Genomic DNA, 19,167 nt, shown 5'->3' on the forward strand with positions numbered 1-19,167 from the left:
ATTCCGTATTTGAAATGTACCTACATGTGGCCCAAAGAGCGTTCCTTGTGATGAGACCCTAAATACTATATGTTAATGTCATACACTATGTACTGCTGTCACTATCAAACTATAATGCAATGTATTCACAATGGTTATTATACTATTAAAATCAACAAATTGAAAAAATACAATGAAAAAAAATCTTTATTCGACTCAAAGAATCATCAAAGCATTTCTTAAAATATTTTTAAAACACATCACACAAAATCTCCACAGGTATGTGCATTAAGAACTATCCTCATCAGGAAGCTACAGAATTATTATGCAAGTTTAGGTTTCCAGTTTATCATAATTTTAGTAATTATTTATCTGTTTGTGATTTTTATAGAATAATACATATAAAGTGCAAGTTCATACTCAACTGACCTGTGCCGTGAATATAAGATTGGTATAATTATGCTAAAATATTTAATTGGAAATCTATATAATACATTCTTAATAAAAATTACTCTCCTTGAATTGAATAAAGTCAAACCATTCATAATATTTTTTTTAAATACAAAAGTACAAAAATCAGGCATAGGTCTAGAATCTGCAGGGCTATTTAAAAGTCCACTTTTGTGACTCCTTTCCTAAGTCTTCCCTTTCCTTGGAGAGCTACCTAAGTTCTACCAACTTAAGGCTATTAATTCTGCTGGGCTCCAACTCCATGTCTGCAAGCAAGTATCGCAGTTGCACAAATGTGAGACAGAAATTACATTTGGGAAAAAAGGAAACAAACATGACCAATAAAGGAGAATTTAAAAACAAAATCTATTCTGATGTCAGATTATTACAAGGGATATTTGGTTTTACACAAATCACTGAGTGGCATTTCACAAATATATGTACTTTATCCCACCACTGAAGACCAATGTAAGACATTGGGTAATAGTTGGGAGTGGTGGAAGTCACTAAATAAACATGTGCTTAACTCCCTGATTGTTTGGGACGAAAGCAGTCAGGCTTAATTTAGACACAATGTGTAAAATATTTATACAGCATTCAAACAGAAATAAAGTTAAGATATAACATACGAAAATTTTGAAACCAATTTAGAACATTAGAGCAAATTTTAATAAATAAAATTACACCAAAACAACAAAAATACAATCAGTAGAACCGGAAATATGAATTTTTAAAGCTTCAGGTGAAACTAGCACCAAAAAGCACAAAACACCACTCGCAGGTATTAGGTTGGGCTAGACCGGGTCAAAGTCCCAAATTCAGGCTGACCGCAATGAAGCGTGGGTTGGATATAGGGGCCAGATTAGTCCCGCTGAAGAGTTCTACCTTTTGTCCATGATGTGATGTCTGTGTGGCATGGCTCGAAGAGACTTCATGTTGTTAGGCTTCTGATTTGTGAAGCTTTCAGCTGTGAAGCAAGGCTCTACAGGGCTTTGCTTCACTCAGAGTTGCTTCCGGTGAAGACTGCAGTTCCGAGATGTGTGGCTTAGCAGGGCCCTGTGTTACTTCACGGAGGATCTGATGGAACCTTTAGTTTGGTATACAGAATTACACACTAACTCCAGCAAAAAGTTCCAGGACCTTGAGAACAGCACTTGGGGGGTCAGGACTCAATCCCACTGAGATTAGCAGAGGGGACCTGATTAGGCCCAGATGGTATGTTAAACTGAAAAGCAGGAAGGGCATCTCACATTTTGTTGTATCCCTGTACCTCAAACAGGATTTTAAATTACAATTCAAATCGCTGCTGCAGATGACATCTGCATAACTCTAGACTTAAGAAACATGGCAGCTCTTTTCGTCCTGGAATTCTTATCACCATTTGGCACAGTTTCCCACCCATCGTCATCCAACGGCTGCACAACTTTTGAATCCAAGGACACACACTCTGATGGATCTGCTCATTCTTGACTAGACGGTCTCAGTGAGTCAGCCTGGTGCTGTACATTTCAGACTTATGCGACCTAATCTGTGAAGTTCTGCATGGATCCTCCATGAGCCTCAACACAGTGCCACTACTTTTGTGCCAAGCTACCAGAGGCTTAAGCACAGGTTAGTTTAGTAACTTTTTGTGGTTTAGCCTGACAAGAATAGTGGTTGTTGCTTGAGAAGGTTTAACACCCCCCATCAACCAAAAATCCCAATATGCTACACTAATATAATGGTTAAGTCTGATATTGTTTTATGTCACTATTTTGGAAATCACACTTTTAGAAAGTTGTTGTTATTGAGGATAAAACCAAAACACTTTCCTGCTCAAATGTCACATGACCCCTGATGGCGCCCTGTGGTGAGATGTGTATTGCTCCTAGAGAGTGAATAGAGGGCTCTAGGTGTTGGGAGGGGCGTCTTCTCCCTTAACCCCTTCGACGCTCATGACGTGCTCAGCTCGTCATGAAGCTCACCTCTTGTACGCTCATGACGAGCTGAGCTCGTCATGAACCGCGGGTTTTTGAATTTTCCAGCGCACAGCGGGAAAATGCACCGCATCGATGGTGTTAATAGGATGTCCTGGGGCTGTGCCAGCCCCTTCCTGAGATTCAAAGGATGCCTACCTTGCTAGTGGCAGAAGGATTTCATACCTATGCCTGCCTCCCTTTTTTTTCTCGAGTCAGGCTGGCTCCAAACCCAGTGAGAGGTGAGGAACTGACCAGAACTGGTTTAGTCAGTTGACACAAGCTTGACACCCACCCACAGGTTGGCACTATGCATACATTTGCACGCACACACATCACCTCAGAACAATATTTGACCTGTGAAGAATCAAAAGAAGGACTTCCGTGCTGTCTCAAATCTGAGGAAAGGCTGGACCAGCTTGACTTGAACCCAGAACCCCAGAAATGACTCCAAGGGTCAAGTGTACCTACAGGGACATAACAAGGTTCAAGGTGCTTATTCCTACTTTCCAGCTGACTAGTCCCAACTGGACCTGACCTGGACCCTGTATTGCTGTAAGTCATGATCTCTAAGTACTGTACCCAAGGTCATTGTGTTCAGAGCGTAATCGTCACTGCCTAACTGCAAGCTTCACCAGTTTCGAGGTAAAGCATTGGAGCTGAGCAGCACCCAATTACCGACTTCACTGAACTCAACACCAAGCAGCATGCAGATGACACCAACAGTCTTTATGGAAGGCTTCACCACGCCACCTCCGATTGACTCCAAGACCTCGCACAGAAGTTCCCCATTGTCATCGAACCATTGTTTGGATCCAGAGAGCCCTGATGACAATTTGTTGATGACCACTTTTTCTGAAGAAAACCTTATAAGTCATGAGGTAAACTGTCCACCAGGATGAACCTGGCCCTGATATAAAATAAGGGATCCATCACTATGGGCCTTAACTTTTGACTTTGGCACTGTATAGCGCAACCTTATGCATATAGTTGGTGCTCGGGGCATAGGGCTTTTTGGCAACTAATTTTTGTCATTTTGGTGTCATTTTATTTATGAAAATATTCTCTATTTTTTTATTTTGATTTGGAATTTTTTTGGGTTGTGTTTTCACTTTACACATTGCGTCTAATTTAAGCCAGAATACTTTGTGCCAAGCTACCAGAGGGTCAAGCACAGGTTTATTTTGTGACTTAAGTGGTTCACCTCGAAAACCTTTTGCTCATTATTTGATGTGGGTTCTCACCTCCTTCAACTAACACTCCTATTACTTATTCTGTCTATTACATTTTTTTTTCTTGGGAGGTTCTCAAAAGTTTATGAGCTGGAAGCAAAAGGTTTTTACACGTCACAAACCCTCTGATTTGCTAAATTGCACGATTTGCAACCAGTTAAAACCTTTTTAAATGTTCTAAACTAATTTAGTGAGTTTTTTTCCAATCTTATTTGGTTTAGTAATGTTTATAGATTTGACATTTGTATCAGGTGTGTTTGGGGCATCCAATCTAAACTGCAAATCAGTAGCTCATGGATCAATTCCAGTCTCAAAACAATAGCCAGTTAACAACTGCCAAGTGGCAGTGGTAAGTGATTTGCAAAGGGCCTCCTTTGGATCCCTCCCCTTCAGAAATCATAGTGGCAGCTTCAGGTGTAGTAGGCAGAGGACCTCTGCATGCTGCAGATTTTAAAGACAGAAACCGTTTTTTTCAGTCAAGCAGCTTTAACACAAATCCATTTTGAAATACATTCACAAAGGTGGTTATCTGCTGTTCACATTCCCTTTGACGGTTGCCAGTCAAAGGGAGTCACAATTTGCCACTGACTTAATGAATATTAAAATGACAGGTCATTCTGTGACATCCTCTAGTTCCTTATTTGTTGAACTGACACAGGGCCATTTTCAAAATCAATTACTATTTAACAAAAAGTTGATGCACAATGTACGACTGATTTTGTGACAAGCACAATAGTACATCTAACCCATATTCTCTGATCACTGCAACTGTGATGTCAGGGAAGGTGGAAAACTCCCTCAGCCAGCTTAGTACTTGGTAAAGGAAAAAAAAGCATAATTTACTATTCTGCCAATATGTAAGGGAATAAGGGCCATATGCATCAAGATTTTTTTGCCTTTGCAAACCGTCGATTTGCAGAATCGGTTGTTTGGGAACACAAAAAAAATGCCTTTCTCATTCAGCAAACCCTATTTTGCGATTCAGTACACTGCTACCAAATCGCAAAATGGGTCTGCGATTCACTATTAGGAAGGTGCGTGTTTAAGGCGTCCGTTCCTAATACTGAATCGCATCGGTATGCATGAATGTTTTGCAACCAAAATGCGGTCGCAAAAAATTCACATTTTACCATCTACTTCAAGTAAGTGGTAACCAATTCGCAAATGGAAAGGGCCCCCCAAGGGACCCCTTCCCCTTTGTGAATGTCTGTAAGTGCATTTTCTAAGGGCAGGCAGTGGTCCCACGGACCACTGCCTGCTCTTAAAAAATGAAAGGAAAAGTTTTCATTTCTCTTTTGTAAAGCATCCCGTTTTCCTTTAAGGTAATGGCAAAGGTACATTTGAGAGGACAGGAGTCACCCTGACCCACTAGCTAGTGCCAGCCATAAATGTGGCACACATGCACCCTCCTCAGAACATGTTCTGGACCTTTGGAACAGAAGAATGACTGTACTAGCTGTTGGAGACCTGTGAGGAGAGATAATGGACTGGACCTGCTCCCACTTGGACCCAGGACACGGAACTAGACTCCAAGGGTCAGTTGGCTGATTTCCTGTGTGGCTACAGGGACACAGAAAGCTGCAAGTTCCCTGAATCAACCAACTGATCAATAGCAACTGGACCTGGAATTGACCTTGCTGTTGGTCTCTGCTAGAGTGAGTCTTGACCCCCCAAGTTCTGTTCCTGAGACTTCTCATAACAACTCTGAGAAGGTGGAACTCAGAAAAGCTTCCAGAGATCCGGAGGACTAGGAACAACCACCCAAGCCAATCTGTCCAAGGCACGATTTTGCTGGGCTGAACAAATAGGTTTCTCTTGCTTGGAGCCTGCTCTACAGCACCAAATCTGTTTCAGAGGATCTTGGGTAGAAGGTATCCGGTCTCATGAAACTCATTGTTGGATTCATCCTGCAACCTTGTCCTGCTGATGGACTGTGACCTCTGAAAAAGAGACTTAGGAGCTGATTTAGATATTAGTGGTACTTCCACTGTCCCTCTGCAGCAGCGGTTTCAAGTACTCCGTCGAGTCAACAGAGTCCCACAGCCATATCTAGATGTGTGCAGCCTCTCGTAGCTCCGTCACCATCAAGTCGGCAGTATTCTGCTGAGCATATTTAGATGTCCCCATTGTGCTGGCGTTGTCCTGGGAGGAGGTTCCTGACGGATTGAGCCCCTGGTGGATTGGAGACTAGTAAGTACAACTTATTTTTGTGTCAATACACATATATGTTGTGTTTGCCTCAAACACATGTATAGGTAATGAACTTTGACTTTTTGTTACATATTGCATGCCACACAAACAACATACAGACGCTATTGAATGCACACCCACAAGCACCACAAGCACAGTCCCCCAAGCATCACAACAATAATATTTATTTCTAAGTGCCAATACATATGTGTCCAATTTACCTTCAGAAGTAGGCAAATGAACCCTGCTGCATTACACATTAGAAAATATTGTATGTAAGAGCAAATCACGAGGCTACAGCAATTGTCAACATGTGATTCATAGTACGAACAGTTGCTTACCTTAGATCCTGGTGACAACGGAGTCATTTGGCCTTGTGGTGGAGTCATAGCAACATTGAAGGGACCTGGATAAAGGGGTTTAAGTTGGAAACGGAAGTGGAAAATACTTAAAAAGGTGCATTCTTACTGCATTTCTTACCATTCCTCCAACACAAAGTAGGAGGTTTTCCTGCCACAGTTACCTCGAAGGAAAGCCAAATCATGATTAGCGCGGCGGTCATCTTGGCTGGACTTCCTCCGATAGTCACTTCGGCCACTGGAGCCGTCGAAGCGGGTGAGAATTCGTGCTAGAGTGGGAGGTTACCTCGAAGGAAAGCCAAATCATGATTAGCACGGCGGTCATCTTGGCTGGACTTCCTCCGATAGTCACTTCGGCCACTGGAGCCATCGAAGCGGGTGAGAATTCCTGCTAGAGTGGGCAGGACTCTGGTGGCCTTTCGTCCATGGATCCACCAAAATCTAAATTAAATAGGCAGACCGCCAAGAATATGGGCGGCAAATCCGTCGGAAAAGTGACAGTGGTACCATTACTGCCAAGATCTAAATGAGGCCTTAAGTCCGAATGTAGAAATCTTGACCAAGAAAAGGTGCCAAAAGTAACGAACTGACGCAGGGACATTTCTGTGCGTGAAGTTTGAAATTTCCCACTCAAAGCTTTTCCTATCAGAATCAAAGGCTTCAGTGGGATCTCATTCAATGGCTAACAATATTGAGAGGACTTCCTCGGTTGCAGTCTGGAACCTTGCCCTATGTGAGGATTTTGACTTCCATTTCAGAGACTAAGTACCAAGGTAAAACCTATGACTTGGAACTTGGTTGATGTATCTAATTCCTGTTTCATTGCAGTCGACCTAAAATTGCACCTAGGCCCACTCTACTATGAACATAGACTATCATTGGCACTTAGGGGCCCATTATGATGTCGGGCGGATTGCCTCCGCCAGGCTGGCGGTAGCCACCGCCAGCCTGGCGGAGGCAATCCGCCTGACACCTATGCCCGGATTCCCCCCGCCGTATTAGGATGGCGGTGGGGAGTGCGGCGGACGGAAAGACCGTCCGCCACTTTACCGCAGCGGTCGCCTTGCGACCGCGGCGGAAAGGTAATAATATGGTGGCAGTGTCCAATGGACACCGCAAGCCATATTACAATGGTGGGTGTAAGGGGCAATGCCGCCACGGAAAGGCAGGCGGTGTGTGCTGTGGGGGCCCCCTGCGGGGCCACCAGGTGATGGCAGAGGTGGGGGATCACATAGGTACCCCCCACATTTGCATATGCAAAGCGGCAAGCACCGCGCGGTGCCTGCCGTTTTGCATATGCAAATGCATTCAGAAATGTTTAGCATTGTGGCGGGCGGTGCAGAGTGCACCGCTCACCACAATGCTAAACATGTAGGATGTGCCCGCCACTGTGGTGGGAACATCCTAATTCCCCCTACGGGACCCCCGCCCTTATGGTGGGCGGTCCCGTTCTCCGTTAGGGTGGCGGGCGGACAAAGTCCGCCCGCCATCCTTATGTGCCCCTTAGTGTTTTTGGTGCTATTTTTCCTCAAATTCTTCTAAAATTCATATATACAGTTCCCCTTATTGTATTTTTTTGTTTTGGTGTCATTTTGTTTAATACATTTACTGTATTGTGTTGTGTTTGTGACTTTTTAGCTGTTTTGGTACTTCTAAATACTTTACACATTTTCTTTGAGTTAAGTCTTTTTGCTCTGCCATAACTATCAGGAGCTGAGGTCAGGTTTAAATGACTGAGGGCCCGATGTAGGTAGCCCTTTACCGATCGGAATCGGCCGAAAATACCGATTTTCGGCCGTTTCCGATCGGTAAAGGGCTATCGAGATGTAGGGGCACATTTTCGGTAATTTTACCGAATCGTTATCATTTCCGAATCGGTAAAGTTACCCAATCGGTAATATTTACCGATTCGGTAATGATGACGATTCGGTAGAACTACCGAAAATGCAATGTAGGTAGCCAATGTTCCATCAGCACATGGCCTACAGAATCGGTATTTTACCATGGAATACAAATCCATGGTAAAAAACCGATTCCTGTGTACATGCACATCTGTGCATGTACACATGTGCCATGTGCCAGACAGACGTGCCCTTAGGGCATGTCTGTGTGCCACATTGCACACATGCCCGTTTTGGGGGTGCTAGAGGGTGTCAAAGTGACACCCCCTGCACCCTTGTGAATTCTTTAATTACCGATTCGGTAAATACCGAATCGGTAATGCCTAATCATTCCTATGGGCTTCAAAGTCCATAGGAATGAATGGGCATTACCGATTCGGTATTTACCGAATCGGTAATTAAAGAATTGTTAAGGATTCGGTAACTAATCCAGATGTTGGGACCTACATCCCATTTACCGATTTTTGAATACCGAATCGGTAGGATTCGGTATTTCAAAATCGGTAAATGGGATTTACCTACATCGGGCCCTTAATCCTTTGACTGAACCGTTTGAACAGATTAGTGACTTTATTATTTGCGGTGGGCTTCTACCAACCCAAATTAATAATTCACATATTAATATTGGTAATAATAATCATTACATTTTCAATAACATACTTTTGCCTTTATTATGAGTGCCCAATTAATTTTGGCGGGGCAAATATTTACTGGCCCAACGCGTTATGAGGTTTGCCGGAACAACGTAGATCTGTTTACTTTCAGAGATTTTTGCTGCTGAAAGTAGATGAAACCTCAGTGACATCCTGGGTCAAAATGAGGAATTAGCTGGAGAATCAGACCCAGAATTACTGATTTCCAAGGTAATGCCTTATTTCTTAATAGGTACTCCCAGGCCCAAATTATACTGAGCTGGACTGAAGTTACAAGTACCCCTGTTTCGGTAACTCTGAGGTGAGGAAACATCCTCCCATTTCCTGGGCCAATGACAACCTCAGAAGTATTTTGAAAGTCATCCCAAAATTACAGAATGCCTTGCAATGCCAGGGTTCATTATATGCTACAAAAATTACAAATAACAATATATTTATTGCGTAGATGGATTCTACAAGCAAGATCAATTTTTTTGACTGAAAGGTATTTTTCGAGATTTGATTGGGAAGGTGAACAACCTTTACAACAAAACTTTTACAACACACTGCCATTACAACGCGGTCATTACAACGCAAACCATTACAACGCATTGCGCTGGGGGGCGCTCTAGGATAGGGAATAAGTTTAATTTACTATCTAACACCTTCCCTAGTGTCCACGGGGACTGGTGTTGGAATAGTAAATTAAACTTTTCACTATCCAGCAACCCAAAGCGCTATGCGTTGTAATGGATTGCGATGTAAAAACCGCGTTGTAAAGGCAGGCGTTGTAATAGCCTGCGTTGTAACGTCATACATCCGATTGGAAATATGTGTTGCCTCCAATGTGAGTTTGGTAATCATGGGTTTACGGTGCTGTATGTTGGAACTCAATTTAGTTTCCTTGTGGTACAATGGTGGTGCACTTTTATAAAAAAAAACTTTAATGCCTTTTTTATGTTTGGCATGCCTCTATTTGTGAATTATGTGTCAGAAAAAATGTTGTCAGCTACATGAACTCCATCTATTTCTTTATTGAGCTAGGGGTTGATCAGGGCTGTTCAAGTGCTTAGAATGTCTACCTTTTTTCAGTATGCTGAAGAATGTGTTGGGTTACCTGTTGTGATGCTTCTTTAGAATTAGAGATGCCAGTAACTATTGTGCGGTCCTTTTATGTGTATCTGTGCAATGTTTCCATTGTTTGGAGGTTGATAAATTGAGAATGCTCACAAATCAGGGCAAAACTGGAAAACCAAAAGCAGCCCAGGCAAGAATTCTCAATTTGTCTTCTCATGCTATTTCTCTAATTCCAACCTCTCTACTGTTCTCTACTTTCTTACCTCCCTCTCTGACTACTGTCGCTCTTCCTCCCTCCTTCCTCTTCCTCTTTCTGTCTCTTGAAGTCTACCCACACCTTCTGTAGCTAACTTTGCAGAACTAGTGGAAAGTGACAGAAGCTCCAGGAGCAGCCCTGGGCTTTCAAAACGGGTCTCCTGGTACTCCAGTCCCCTGTAGAAATGCCCTGTGAAATAAAAGGCATGTCCAAAGCTGCTAACAATTGCCTACCTCTGAGGCTGAGCAATAGGTGTTTAGAAACTGACATACCTCCATCTAATATGTTTCAGGAAAGACACTTTATGCAAATTCATTGAGGTTTTAAGGAAGAGATCAATATGACAGAGAATTCTCCAACATCTTCCCAGCCAAAAAGAGCAGTGTCCATCATTTTGAAGAAATACCTTTTTTACAACATATTGGATGCCATTTCTTTCCTGAAGACATGTAGTGTACATGCAGTATGTTGTAGTCAGGATGCTTTTGTTGGTGCTTTTCTCAAATTAATTATTGTCATAAACCTCAAGAAAATTATTATAGGAGAAAATGTATATGTCAGACTGGGGTCTTTCAAATACAGTACTCTAACTATCCTCATTGTGACTGTAAATGGAATAAGAATCAAATTAAAAAACTAAAAATCAATTTAGACTTAATAGATGTTTGGCATGTACTTCATTATAATGAAAGCGTTTTCTTCTTTCAATCCGTTGAATGGATTGCGAGGACCAACATGCCAAGAATTTCCTATTGTGCACCTGTCATTATTACTATTGACCAGGTAGCTGTGCCAAATCAATGACACAGGCCCCTTAAATTATGAAAATACAATGTCAAATATATTAATAAGGAAACATTTACTAATTATGCGGACTTATGGTTGATTGATTTAGGGTCTTTGGTTTGGAAACTTTTTAAAGTTTTTTTTTCATGGTAAAATTATTGAGTATTGAACTGTATGTAAAGATTTTATACACAGATAGACAGAGAGCATCTTTGAGTTTTAAAAATATTGTGACATGCTTTGTCAATTTTAATTTTGCAGTTTGATTGATCTAAATGCAGAGTCTACACCACACAGAAGTAGACAAAACTATTGGCCTCGAAATGAGAAACCAGGTAAGCGATGGTCTCAGATGCTTAAATCACAAGCTCCTTTAGGGAAGCTGAATAAAATGCTGTTGGAGAGCAAAGGAATGAAAAAAACTTTGTTGAAATCTAGATAGCTTTATACTCCGATGACACCAATGCAGAAGAGAGTAATGTTGCGTGCTTTCTGGAAAGGACAGATCTGCTCAATCTATCAGATGAAGATCATGACTTTATGTCAAATGATGTTTCAGAAACTGGCATCTTCAGTCAGCGTCCTCCATTCAGGAAGTTTTCCATTGCTTGAAGGATTCTCAGTAGAATTGTATAGAAAATTATCAGTCCATTAGCTGATCATAAATTACTCTAAAATATTATGCACCAATAAAAATCATTGTGCAATAGATCTGACTTCGACTACATTATTTTGTAAATTGATTAAAGATTCCAATGAATGTAAACATTAAAGCCCAATTTCTCTGGTCAATGCCAATATTAGGAGTTCCAGCACATGTATGTAAATTGGATGAAAATGTTCTGCCCAAATGGATAACTCACGGACGCATTTAGTATAGCAATTTTGTCAGTCTGCTATTAAATCTTTATTAACTAATATAGGATTAAATATGTTTATGGATGCCTCCATGTCTCTGATCAGTCTGGATGAAGAGAAGGCTTTGATGGGGTCAAATGGCAATTGGCATATTTATTAAAGAGTTTATTACCTTTTATAGCAAACTCTTGAGCAGTCTGGCTTTCCACAGCTTTTCGCACATCATATTCAGAAACTGTGATTTGATGAGAAAGGATATATAATGACTTACATAACTGTGTTATAAGTTCTTCATGATATATATGTAAGTGTTTCCGAGATAGGTACTGATTTGAATACTTGAAGGGAAAAAATTGTGATCCTAGCATTTTTCAAGAGCCCAAGCCAGTTGCTAGGATGACTATTCATATGTACAGGATACATTCTGTATAATGAAGGACAGGATTGTAGACGTTACAACTACTCTTATTTTTCAAGAGCTAAAGACAAGAGGAACCCATGATTTTCAAGACACCAGCAATTAATACCTGATGGGGATATCACAATAATGACACACATCTCCATCATTTTTCTACCTGCATAAAGTACTTTGAAATGTTGTTCCAAGAACCAGCTGTGTACTTTTTGATGTAAGGTATTATAGAATTGTTGTTTTGATTACAATTTGTATAAAAACATGTATTTGCTTAGGGAGTCAATATATTTTGAGCGAGTCAGACAATGCTCACATACCTTTAGTTTATATGATTCCTCGAAACTGTACATGGGAACCTTCTCCTCTCAAATGTTAAGTCTATTGTTGCTGAAGATTTTTAATTAGCACAAAAGTATGTTTTTGGAGATCATGATTTTTTGTCCCCACGTTTATATGTTTTTGTCTTACCTTTAGCCATCAAAAATTATATTATTAATTCAAAAATGTATAAAACGATACAAAAAAACATCCATTATGAGAATCCTTACAATTGACCACTGATAGTGGTATGTATACTTGGTTTCAATTCCATATTTGATATTTCAGGTGTATTTATAAAGAATCATGCGTGTATTATCCTTGTATTTTTATAAAGATCCTTACTTGCCATGAAGATACCTTACAATTACTACAGGCAGAGATCAGTCGACACATAAAGGAGCTTTTTTACCATAAAATAATGTATTGAAGAAACAAGTCAATTGATTTAACATGGGCAACTCATTTGTCATAATACATGGACCTCCTGCATCGTAAACAAGATACATCTGTAAAATATACTATGTTCTTTTATGCTTTTTGTTATGTGTATTTTTGTGTGATGGAATCAAATTGGAAGTAAAATTAATCATAACTGAATACGTGCTATTGTATTATTGATTAGTTGGCAGGAATGAATGCTAAATGTCCATGTATTGATAATGTGGGCATGACTAATAGTGCACCACACACATTCTTCAAATAACTAAATTAGAAACCAGACCCTACCTGGAAAAAACATTTTATATCGTTTTGTTAGTTTAAAACTGACATTTTCAGTTAACTATAACGTCCCATTACTCTTTGGTTTTTTTCAGTTAATTTTGAAAGTTTTATTAATCTAAAGTAAGATATTATCAGAATTCCTAACTATAACATCACTTTCACCTGTGTTTTTTCCAGTGAATTTCATTTTCTTAATGTAAAGTAAGTTGTCCATTGCAGTGCACGGTGTGGGGTTGGGTGCCTAAATCCCCTCACCTATGGCTGACTGTCATGTAACAATATAAAGGGTATCATTTTAAGTAGGGCACACCTACTGTCTTATCTCAAAGGGTCAAAAGCAGTAGCTGCTGGTGCATTTTAGAAGTGGTGAGCCAGAAAGTGGAATATAGCGTTCAAGCGAACTTGAATCATACATGGGGGGTGGGATGTGTGCCAGGGTGTTTTCTCTACTGAAGGAAAATTTTAGAACAATGTAAGGGCTCTCCCTGCAGTCACGCTGACATATTACTCCCCAAGTACTCACACGGACACAATGCTCTACTTAACCAGAATTTATAGACACACACTGCCTCATTTACATTACACTTACACAAGCATACCACTCACCCCGTACTAAAATGGCACACCACTTATCAGGGCATTCACACAACTCATGCACTCCAGAGGCATGCTACTCATCCAGTGTATACTCATACAGTCACACAGCTCACTCTTCGCTCACACAGGCACACTATTCACAACACTGTCACTGGCACACCCTTCACCCTGCACTCATACAGTCTCACCACTCACCAAGTTGACAAGTTGACTCTCACTAATCACCCAGTACTCATACATGGACATCGCTGACAGTGCACTCATGCAGAGACACATCTCACTCTGTGCTCACACAGGCTCATCAATCACCCTGCACCTACTTACAGACCTACTCATACCCACTGACAGACCCACTAAGGCACTCACACACCCACTCATAGACCCACTCAGACACTCTCACACTGTATCACAGACCCACTCAGACTCTCACAAACCCACTGACAGACCAACCACACACTCTCACACCCACTGACAGACCCACTCAGACACTATCACACCCACTAACAGACACTTACACACCCACTCACAGACCCACATAGACACACATGCACCCACTCAGAGGCCCACTGAGAAACTCTCACACCCACTTACAGATCCGCTCATAGACTCACATACCCACTCAGACACTCATGCACCCACTCAGACACCCACTCAGACACCCACTCAGACACTCTCATACCCACACAGACACTCACACACCAACTGAAAGACCCACACTGACATTCACACATTCACTCACAATCCCACAAAGACGCTCATGTACCCACTCAGAGACCCACTTAAACATGATCACACCTACTCACAGACTCCTCTGCCCCAGGGTTGGACTCCCTGGTCCCTCTGGAGTCCTTCCTCCACAAATTAACTCATTTTGGCCCCGGGGTGGGTTCCCCAGGGTCTTTAATGGCTTGGAGAGGTGGGCCACACAGCCCCCCTCCCCGTTATGAATCGAGCCCTGGGGGTAGGATTCATAACGGGCCTGGGAACGGGAGTTCCCATAGCATAAACTTAATAAATGTGGTCTGTTTTGTGTTTTCCTATACTGCAGGAGTCCTGTGGGATTGAGACATTTTTTGCAGATTTTTCTTTTGTTTTTGGATCTGGGTCCCCTCCCATTGGGCCTAGGGGCTCAGAGTATCTCTACCCTGTCCCCGAGTCCTGTAAGCCTGCCAGCAACAGTTTTTCATGTTGCTGGCAGTGAATCAGAATGCTTGCTCAAGTGGGAGTCTGACTCCCTCCGGGAGCGAGATGGACCAATGGAATAAAGTTCCCTGGGCCAATCAGAGCGCTCCATTTTTCAATTGGCATTACCATGAGAGTCTATTGAGCCTTTTGCGGACCCAACCATCCAGATATACAATTATCTTTGGCCCTTAATTTCTCAAAAATGACTGAACCAATTTACACTAAATCGCAAAAAGCACAATCTGCAAACCAAGATCTAGTTTCCTGCCAGATTTGGTGTCATTCAATTCCATAGGGATTTTGTGTTTTGGGACTGCCCTTTTTTCTTAGCCCCCACTTGTCAGTTCATCCCGAAACATTCTATTCACAAACTAGTCAAAAAGTATAACCTTTCTGGACAGTTTCGTGGAGATGCAACAAGCAGTGCCAAAGTCATAAGCAACACAAAAATAGGATTTTCCTATGGAACTGCTGACCTAACTATAACTACCTAGTAGCGACCACCAATAGGTAATATTATATACATATATATATAATTCAACAAAATGCCCTTTGCATTTATGAAAACACTCGACTGTGCTCCAAGCCTCTGGCATAAATTACAGCTCGCCACAGATTCTTGCAAAATGTCATTTAATATCGCCAATGCGTTTCAAGGCACAAGGGCACCTTCTTCATGGGTAGCTTGCAAATCACACTGATGCACACAACAAACATTTGCCCGTTTTATCACCCACATGTCCCTGCAGCAACTTCCTCCAGTCACGTATTGCTGCATTGTCTGTTGGGGCTTGTAGTCCCGTTGTTGTGAGTTACATTATTTGCTTATAATAAGTTCAATGCATATTTGTTGATTAACAGCATATTTGAATCCTGAGTAGGAATAGAATTATCAAGGCGCGCTGCTGAATAAATTACTTCTGAAGCGATGTGCTGCGTGGAGAAGACCAGTTCCTCTCTCAGCCTCCCCTGCTCCAGGATGGTGCCTCCTTCACGGCAAGGACCAGCACTGTAGTAAATAATTCAACAATTATATATATATATATATTTTATAGTTTAATGCACTAACTTAAACTTGCGCCACCATCATGCACTGCTTATGGAAACACAAATTTACATGTTGCGATGGAGTACCAACTCCACCAAACTCTAAATAATCCCCATGGTCTCTCCACATTCCAGAAAAAATATTTCTTACTAGCAGCATGTCCCGACGTTCTCCGGGTATGAATTGCTGCCGGCCAGTAGTATATTGTTTTGTAGGATTTCGTTTTGATAGCATTTCTTATCTGTGACAGGCCTGTGAAACGCTCCGATTCACAGTGCACTGCTGATGCACTTAAGAGTGTGCGTTCAGTAGTGTGTGAACTCGAGTTTCCCTACTTTATTTTTCCTTGCAATATTATATAGCGCGAACTTGACAACATGGCATGAGCACAATTTACATTACAGAAGAACACATTAATTTGTGGTAGGCACGGGGAGACAAAGCGATTTGCCTGGAATCACAGGATGTTGAGCTGATGCCAAGATTCGAACGTAGCTCCCCAGCTCTAAAGTTCGCAATTCTAGAACTTGTGGCGGGAGGTGTGTCTAAAAGTGTATGTCGGTGCTGGCCATCAATGAGAGAGACCTGTGCATTTTTCAAATGGGTGGTGAAAAAATATGAGTATGTTGCTAGAGATGTGGGCCGCCGTGCCACCAATGTACTTACGGGGGGAGGGTAAACACCCATTATTCCGCAACTTTCTTTCCGCATACCATCACTCAGCATACTTTCATTACGAAAGTACCATGACTCCGCAATGCCATTATAACGCATGGCATTACATTTGATATGCTTTTACCACGCATACATTTACAACGAAATTCGTTGTAAATGCATGAAGGGTAAAAGCATGTTTTTTAAAAAATGTTTGGATAAGGTAAGTATGGGTATAGGGGTATATGTTTTGGGGTACTGAGGTATATGTTTTGGGGTGTTTGGGTATTTTAAGGGTTCAGATATAGATTTGGGTTATGGGGTACAGGGGTAGTTTTAGGGTTTAGGGATAGGTATGGGTTTGGGGTACAGGGGTATTTTTAGGGTTCAGGGCTAGGTTTGGGTTTTGGGGTATAGGGGTATTTTTAGGGTTCAGGGGTAGGTTTGGGTTTTGGGGTACAGGGGTATTTTAAGGGTTCAGGGCTATGTTTGGGTTTTGGGGTACAGGGGTATTTTTAGGGTTCAGGGCTAGGTTTGGGTTTTGGGGTACAGGGGTATTTTAGGGTTCAGGGGTAGGTTTGGGTTTTGGGGTACAGGGTTATTTTTAGGGTTCAGGGCTAGGTTTGGGTTTTGAGGTACAGGGGTATTTTTTGGGTTCAGGGGTAGGTTTGGGTTTTGGGGTACAGGTTTGGGGTACAGGGGTATTTTAGGGTTCACGGGTAATTTTGGGGTATAGTGGTAGTTTTAGGGTTCAGGGCTAGGTTTGGGTTTTGGGGTACAGGGGTATTTTTAGGGTTATGGGGTAGGTTTGGGTTTTGAGGTACAGGGGTATTTATAGGGTTCAGGGCTAGGTTTGGGTTTTTGGGTACAGGGGTATTTTTAGGGTTTAGGGATAGGTTTGGGTTTTGGGACACAGGGTATATTTATAGGGTTAAGATGGGTTAGTGTTTAAGGGTGTTGGCGTATTTTAAGGAGTAAGGGTGGGTTATGATTATGGGGTGCAGGGGTATTTAAAGGGAGCAGGGTGGGATTAGCACAGGATATGAGACATGGCATGAAGGGCGGAACGTACCACACGCCCCCAGCGTTTGTCACGCCCCCAGCACACGCCCACAGCACAACGCATACACGTCCACAAGGGACTACTTTGCTGGCACGGTTCTTTTACCTTTTAAATGTATATGGTGGGCGTCTGCATAGCCTATGTCCTTCTGCTGCAACTGCCCTTTCCAACGCTGTATTGGGTGTTGTGATTGGTGCTGTGGTTCCTGAGATTACCCGCCTCAAAGGTTTGGGCTCTCTCTTTATTATATTAGTATAGATATGTGCCTCTTCCTCTGTAGCCAAGGAATGCTACAAAACAAGTAGAAAATGTGAATTCCATCCCAGATTTTCATGCTCCCTCTCTCTTGAGACTTAGGGCCTGATTTCGGATTTCGGATATTCTATCTGTCGTATTCTATAAGTGTCATTGAATATAATGCACTTCTAATGCAGCAGATGGGAAATCTGTCACATTTGTGTAACCCATCCACCAAACTCCAAATCAGAACGTTAATTCTAAAACATTTAAATTTAAAAATTTTACAAATATTTCCTGAATCATGAAGGAGAGGTTTGTAAAACAAATTATTGATTTTGTTGAAATCGTGTAGAACATTGAGCAATCTAAAAGATTTCTGGAGTTACTTATGTGCAGCTTAATATCAAGGTTAGCCTACACCAGCTCCTTGATGAAAGGTCCCTCGAGTACTACACCAATTCCTTCGCCACTATAATGTGGTAGATTCTGCATTAAAATGTCAGGACTGCAAGCACCTGAATGTGATTAAAGAACAGACCTGTATTAGTGACTTACTACTGACATAAAACAACTTGAGACATTTCGAATTATCGTAGGTACCCAAAGGGTGTCTACACTCTCATCCTTAAACCCAACTCTTTTGCTCATTTAAGTGTGAGCGTGGCTACTCAAATGCAGAATTTTGGTACAATGTTGAAAGAACTGTTCGATTTTGTATTGTTTTGATTAGCTTTTTTATGACCACTATTAAATATGTGCATGGGCAAAACTAAGCTGTATGACTAATGTAGCACAACATTTTTTGGTTAAGATATTTACAAAGGGCCAATCCCAATGGAGGTGTAAATGTTAGCGTTGTTCATTTAGTGCTTTTCCCATCAAGGTGCTATTTTCAATAATACATTAATCATCGTTTATGCTGAATCACAACCATGTAATTGTGGCACAAGTAGAGGTTTTTTTCCTATCTAACATAAGGCGCTTGCAGACACAGAAAGACAATGAAAAATATCTTGCGTCTTGAGTAGCCATCAACTATTAGGTTATTGTTTTAGACTGAAGACAACTGCAGACAAAAAAGTGCAATATAACAAAAAACAAGGCAAGAGGGATTTTATCAAAGTGTACTCAGGATCTGGAACGACATCCCTGTCTAAGGACAGCAGGACTGCCCACACTTTGCTCCAACACTGCTCAAATTGACTATAAAACAATATATCATAATGCAGTTACAGTCTACTTTCAC

General features: G+C 41.5%; 1 protein-coding gene across 1 annotated transcript in view; it reads right to left on the bottom strand.

Annotated features, from left to right (window-relative positions):
- LOC144752600 (guanylate cyclase 2G-like) overlaps positions 1 to 19,167 on the bottom strand; it is a 518,353-nt gene that overhangs the window by 110,455 nt on the left and 388,731 nt on the right. The window lies entirely within an intron of this gene.

Source organism: Lissotriton helveticus, chromosome 5_1 (assembly GCF_964261635.1).
Source record: "Lissotriton helveticus chromosome 5_1, aLisHel1.1, whole genome shotgun sequence".
NCBI classification, from domain to species: domain Eukaryota; kingdom Metazoa; phylum Chordata; class Amphibia; order Caudata; family Salamandridae; genus Lissotriton; species Lissotriton helveticus.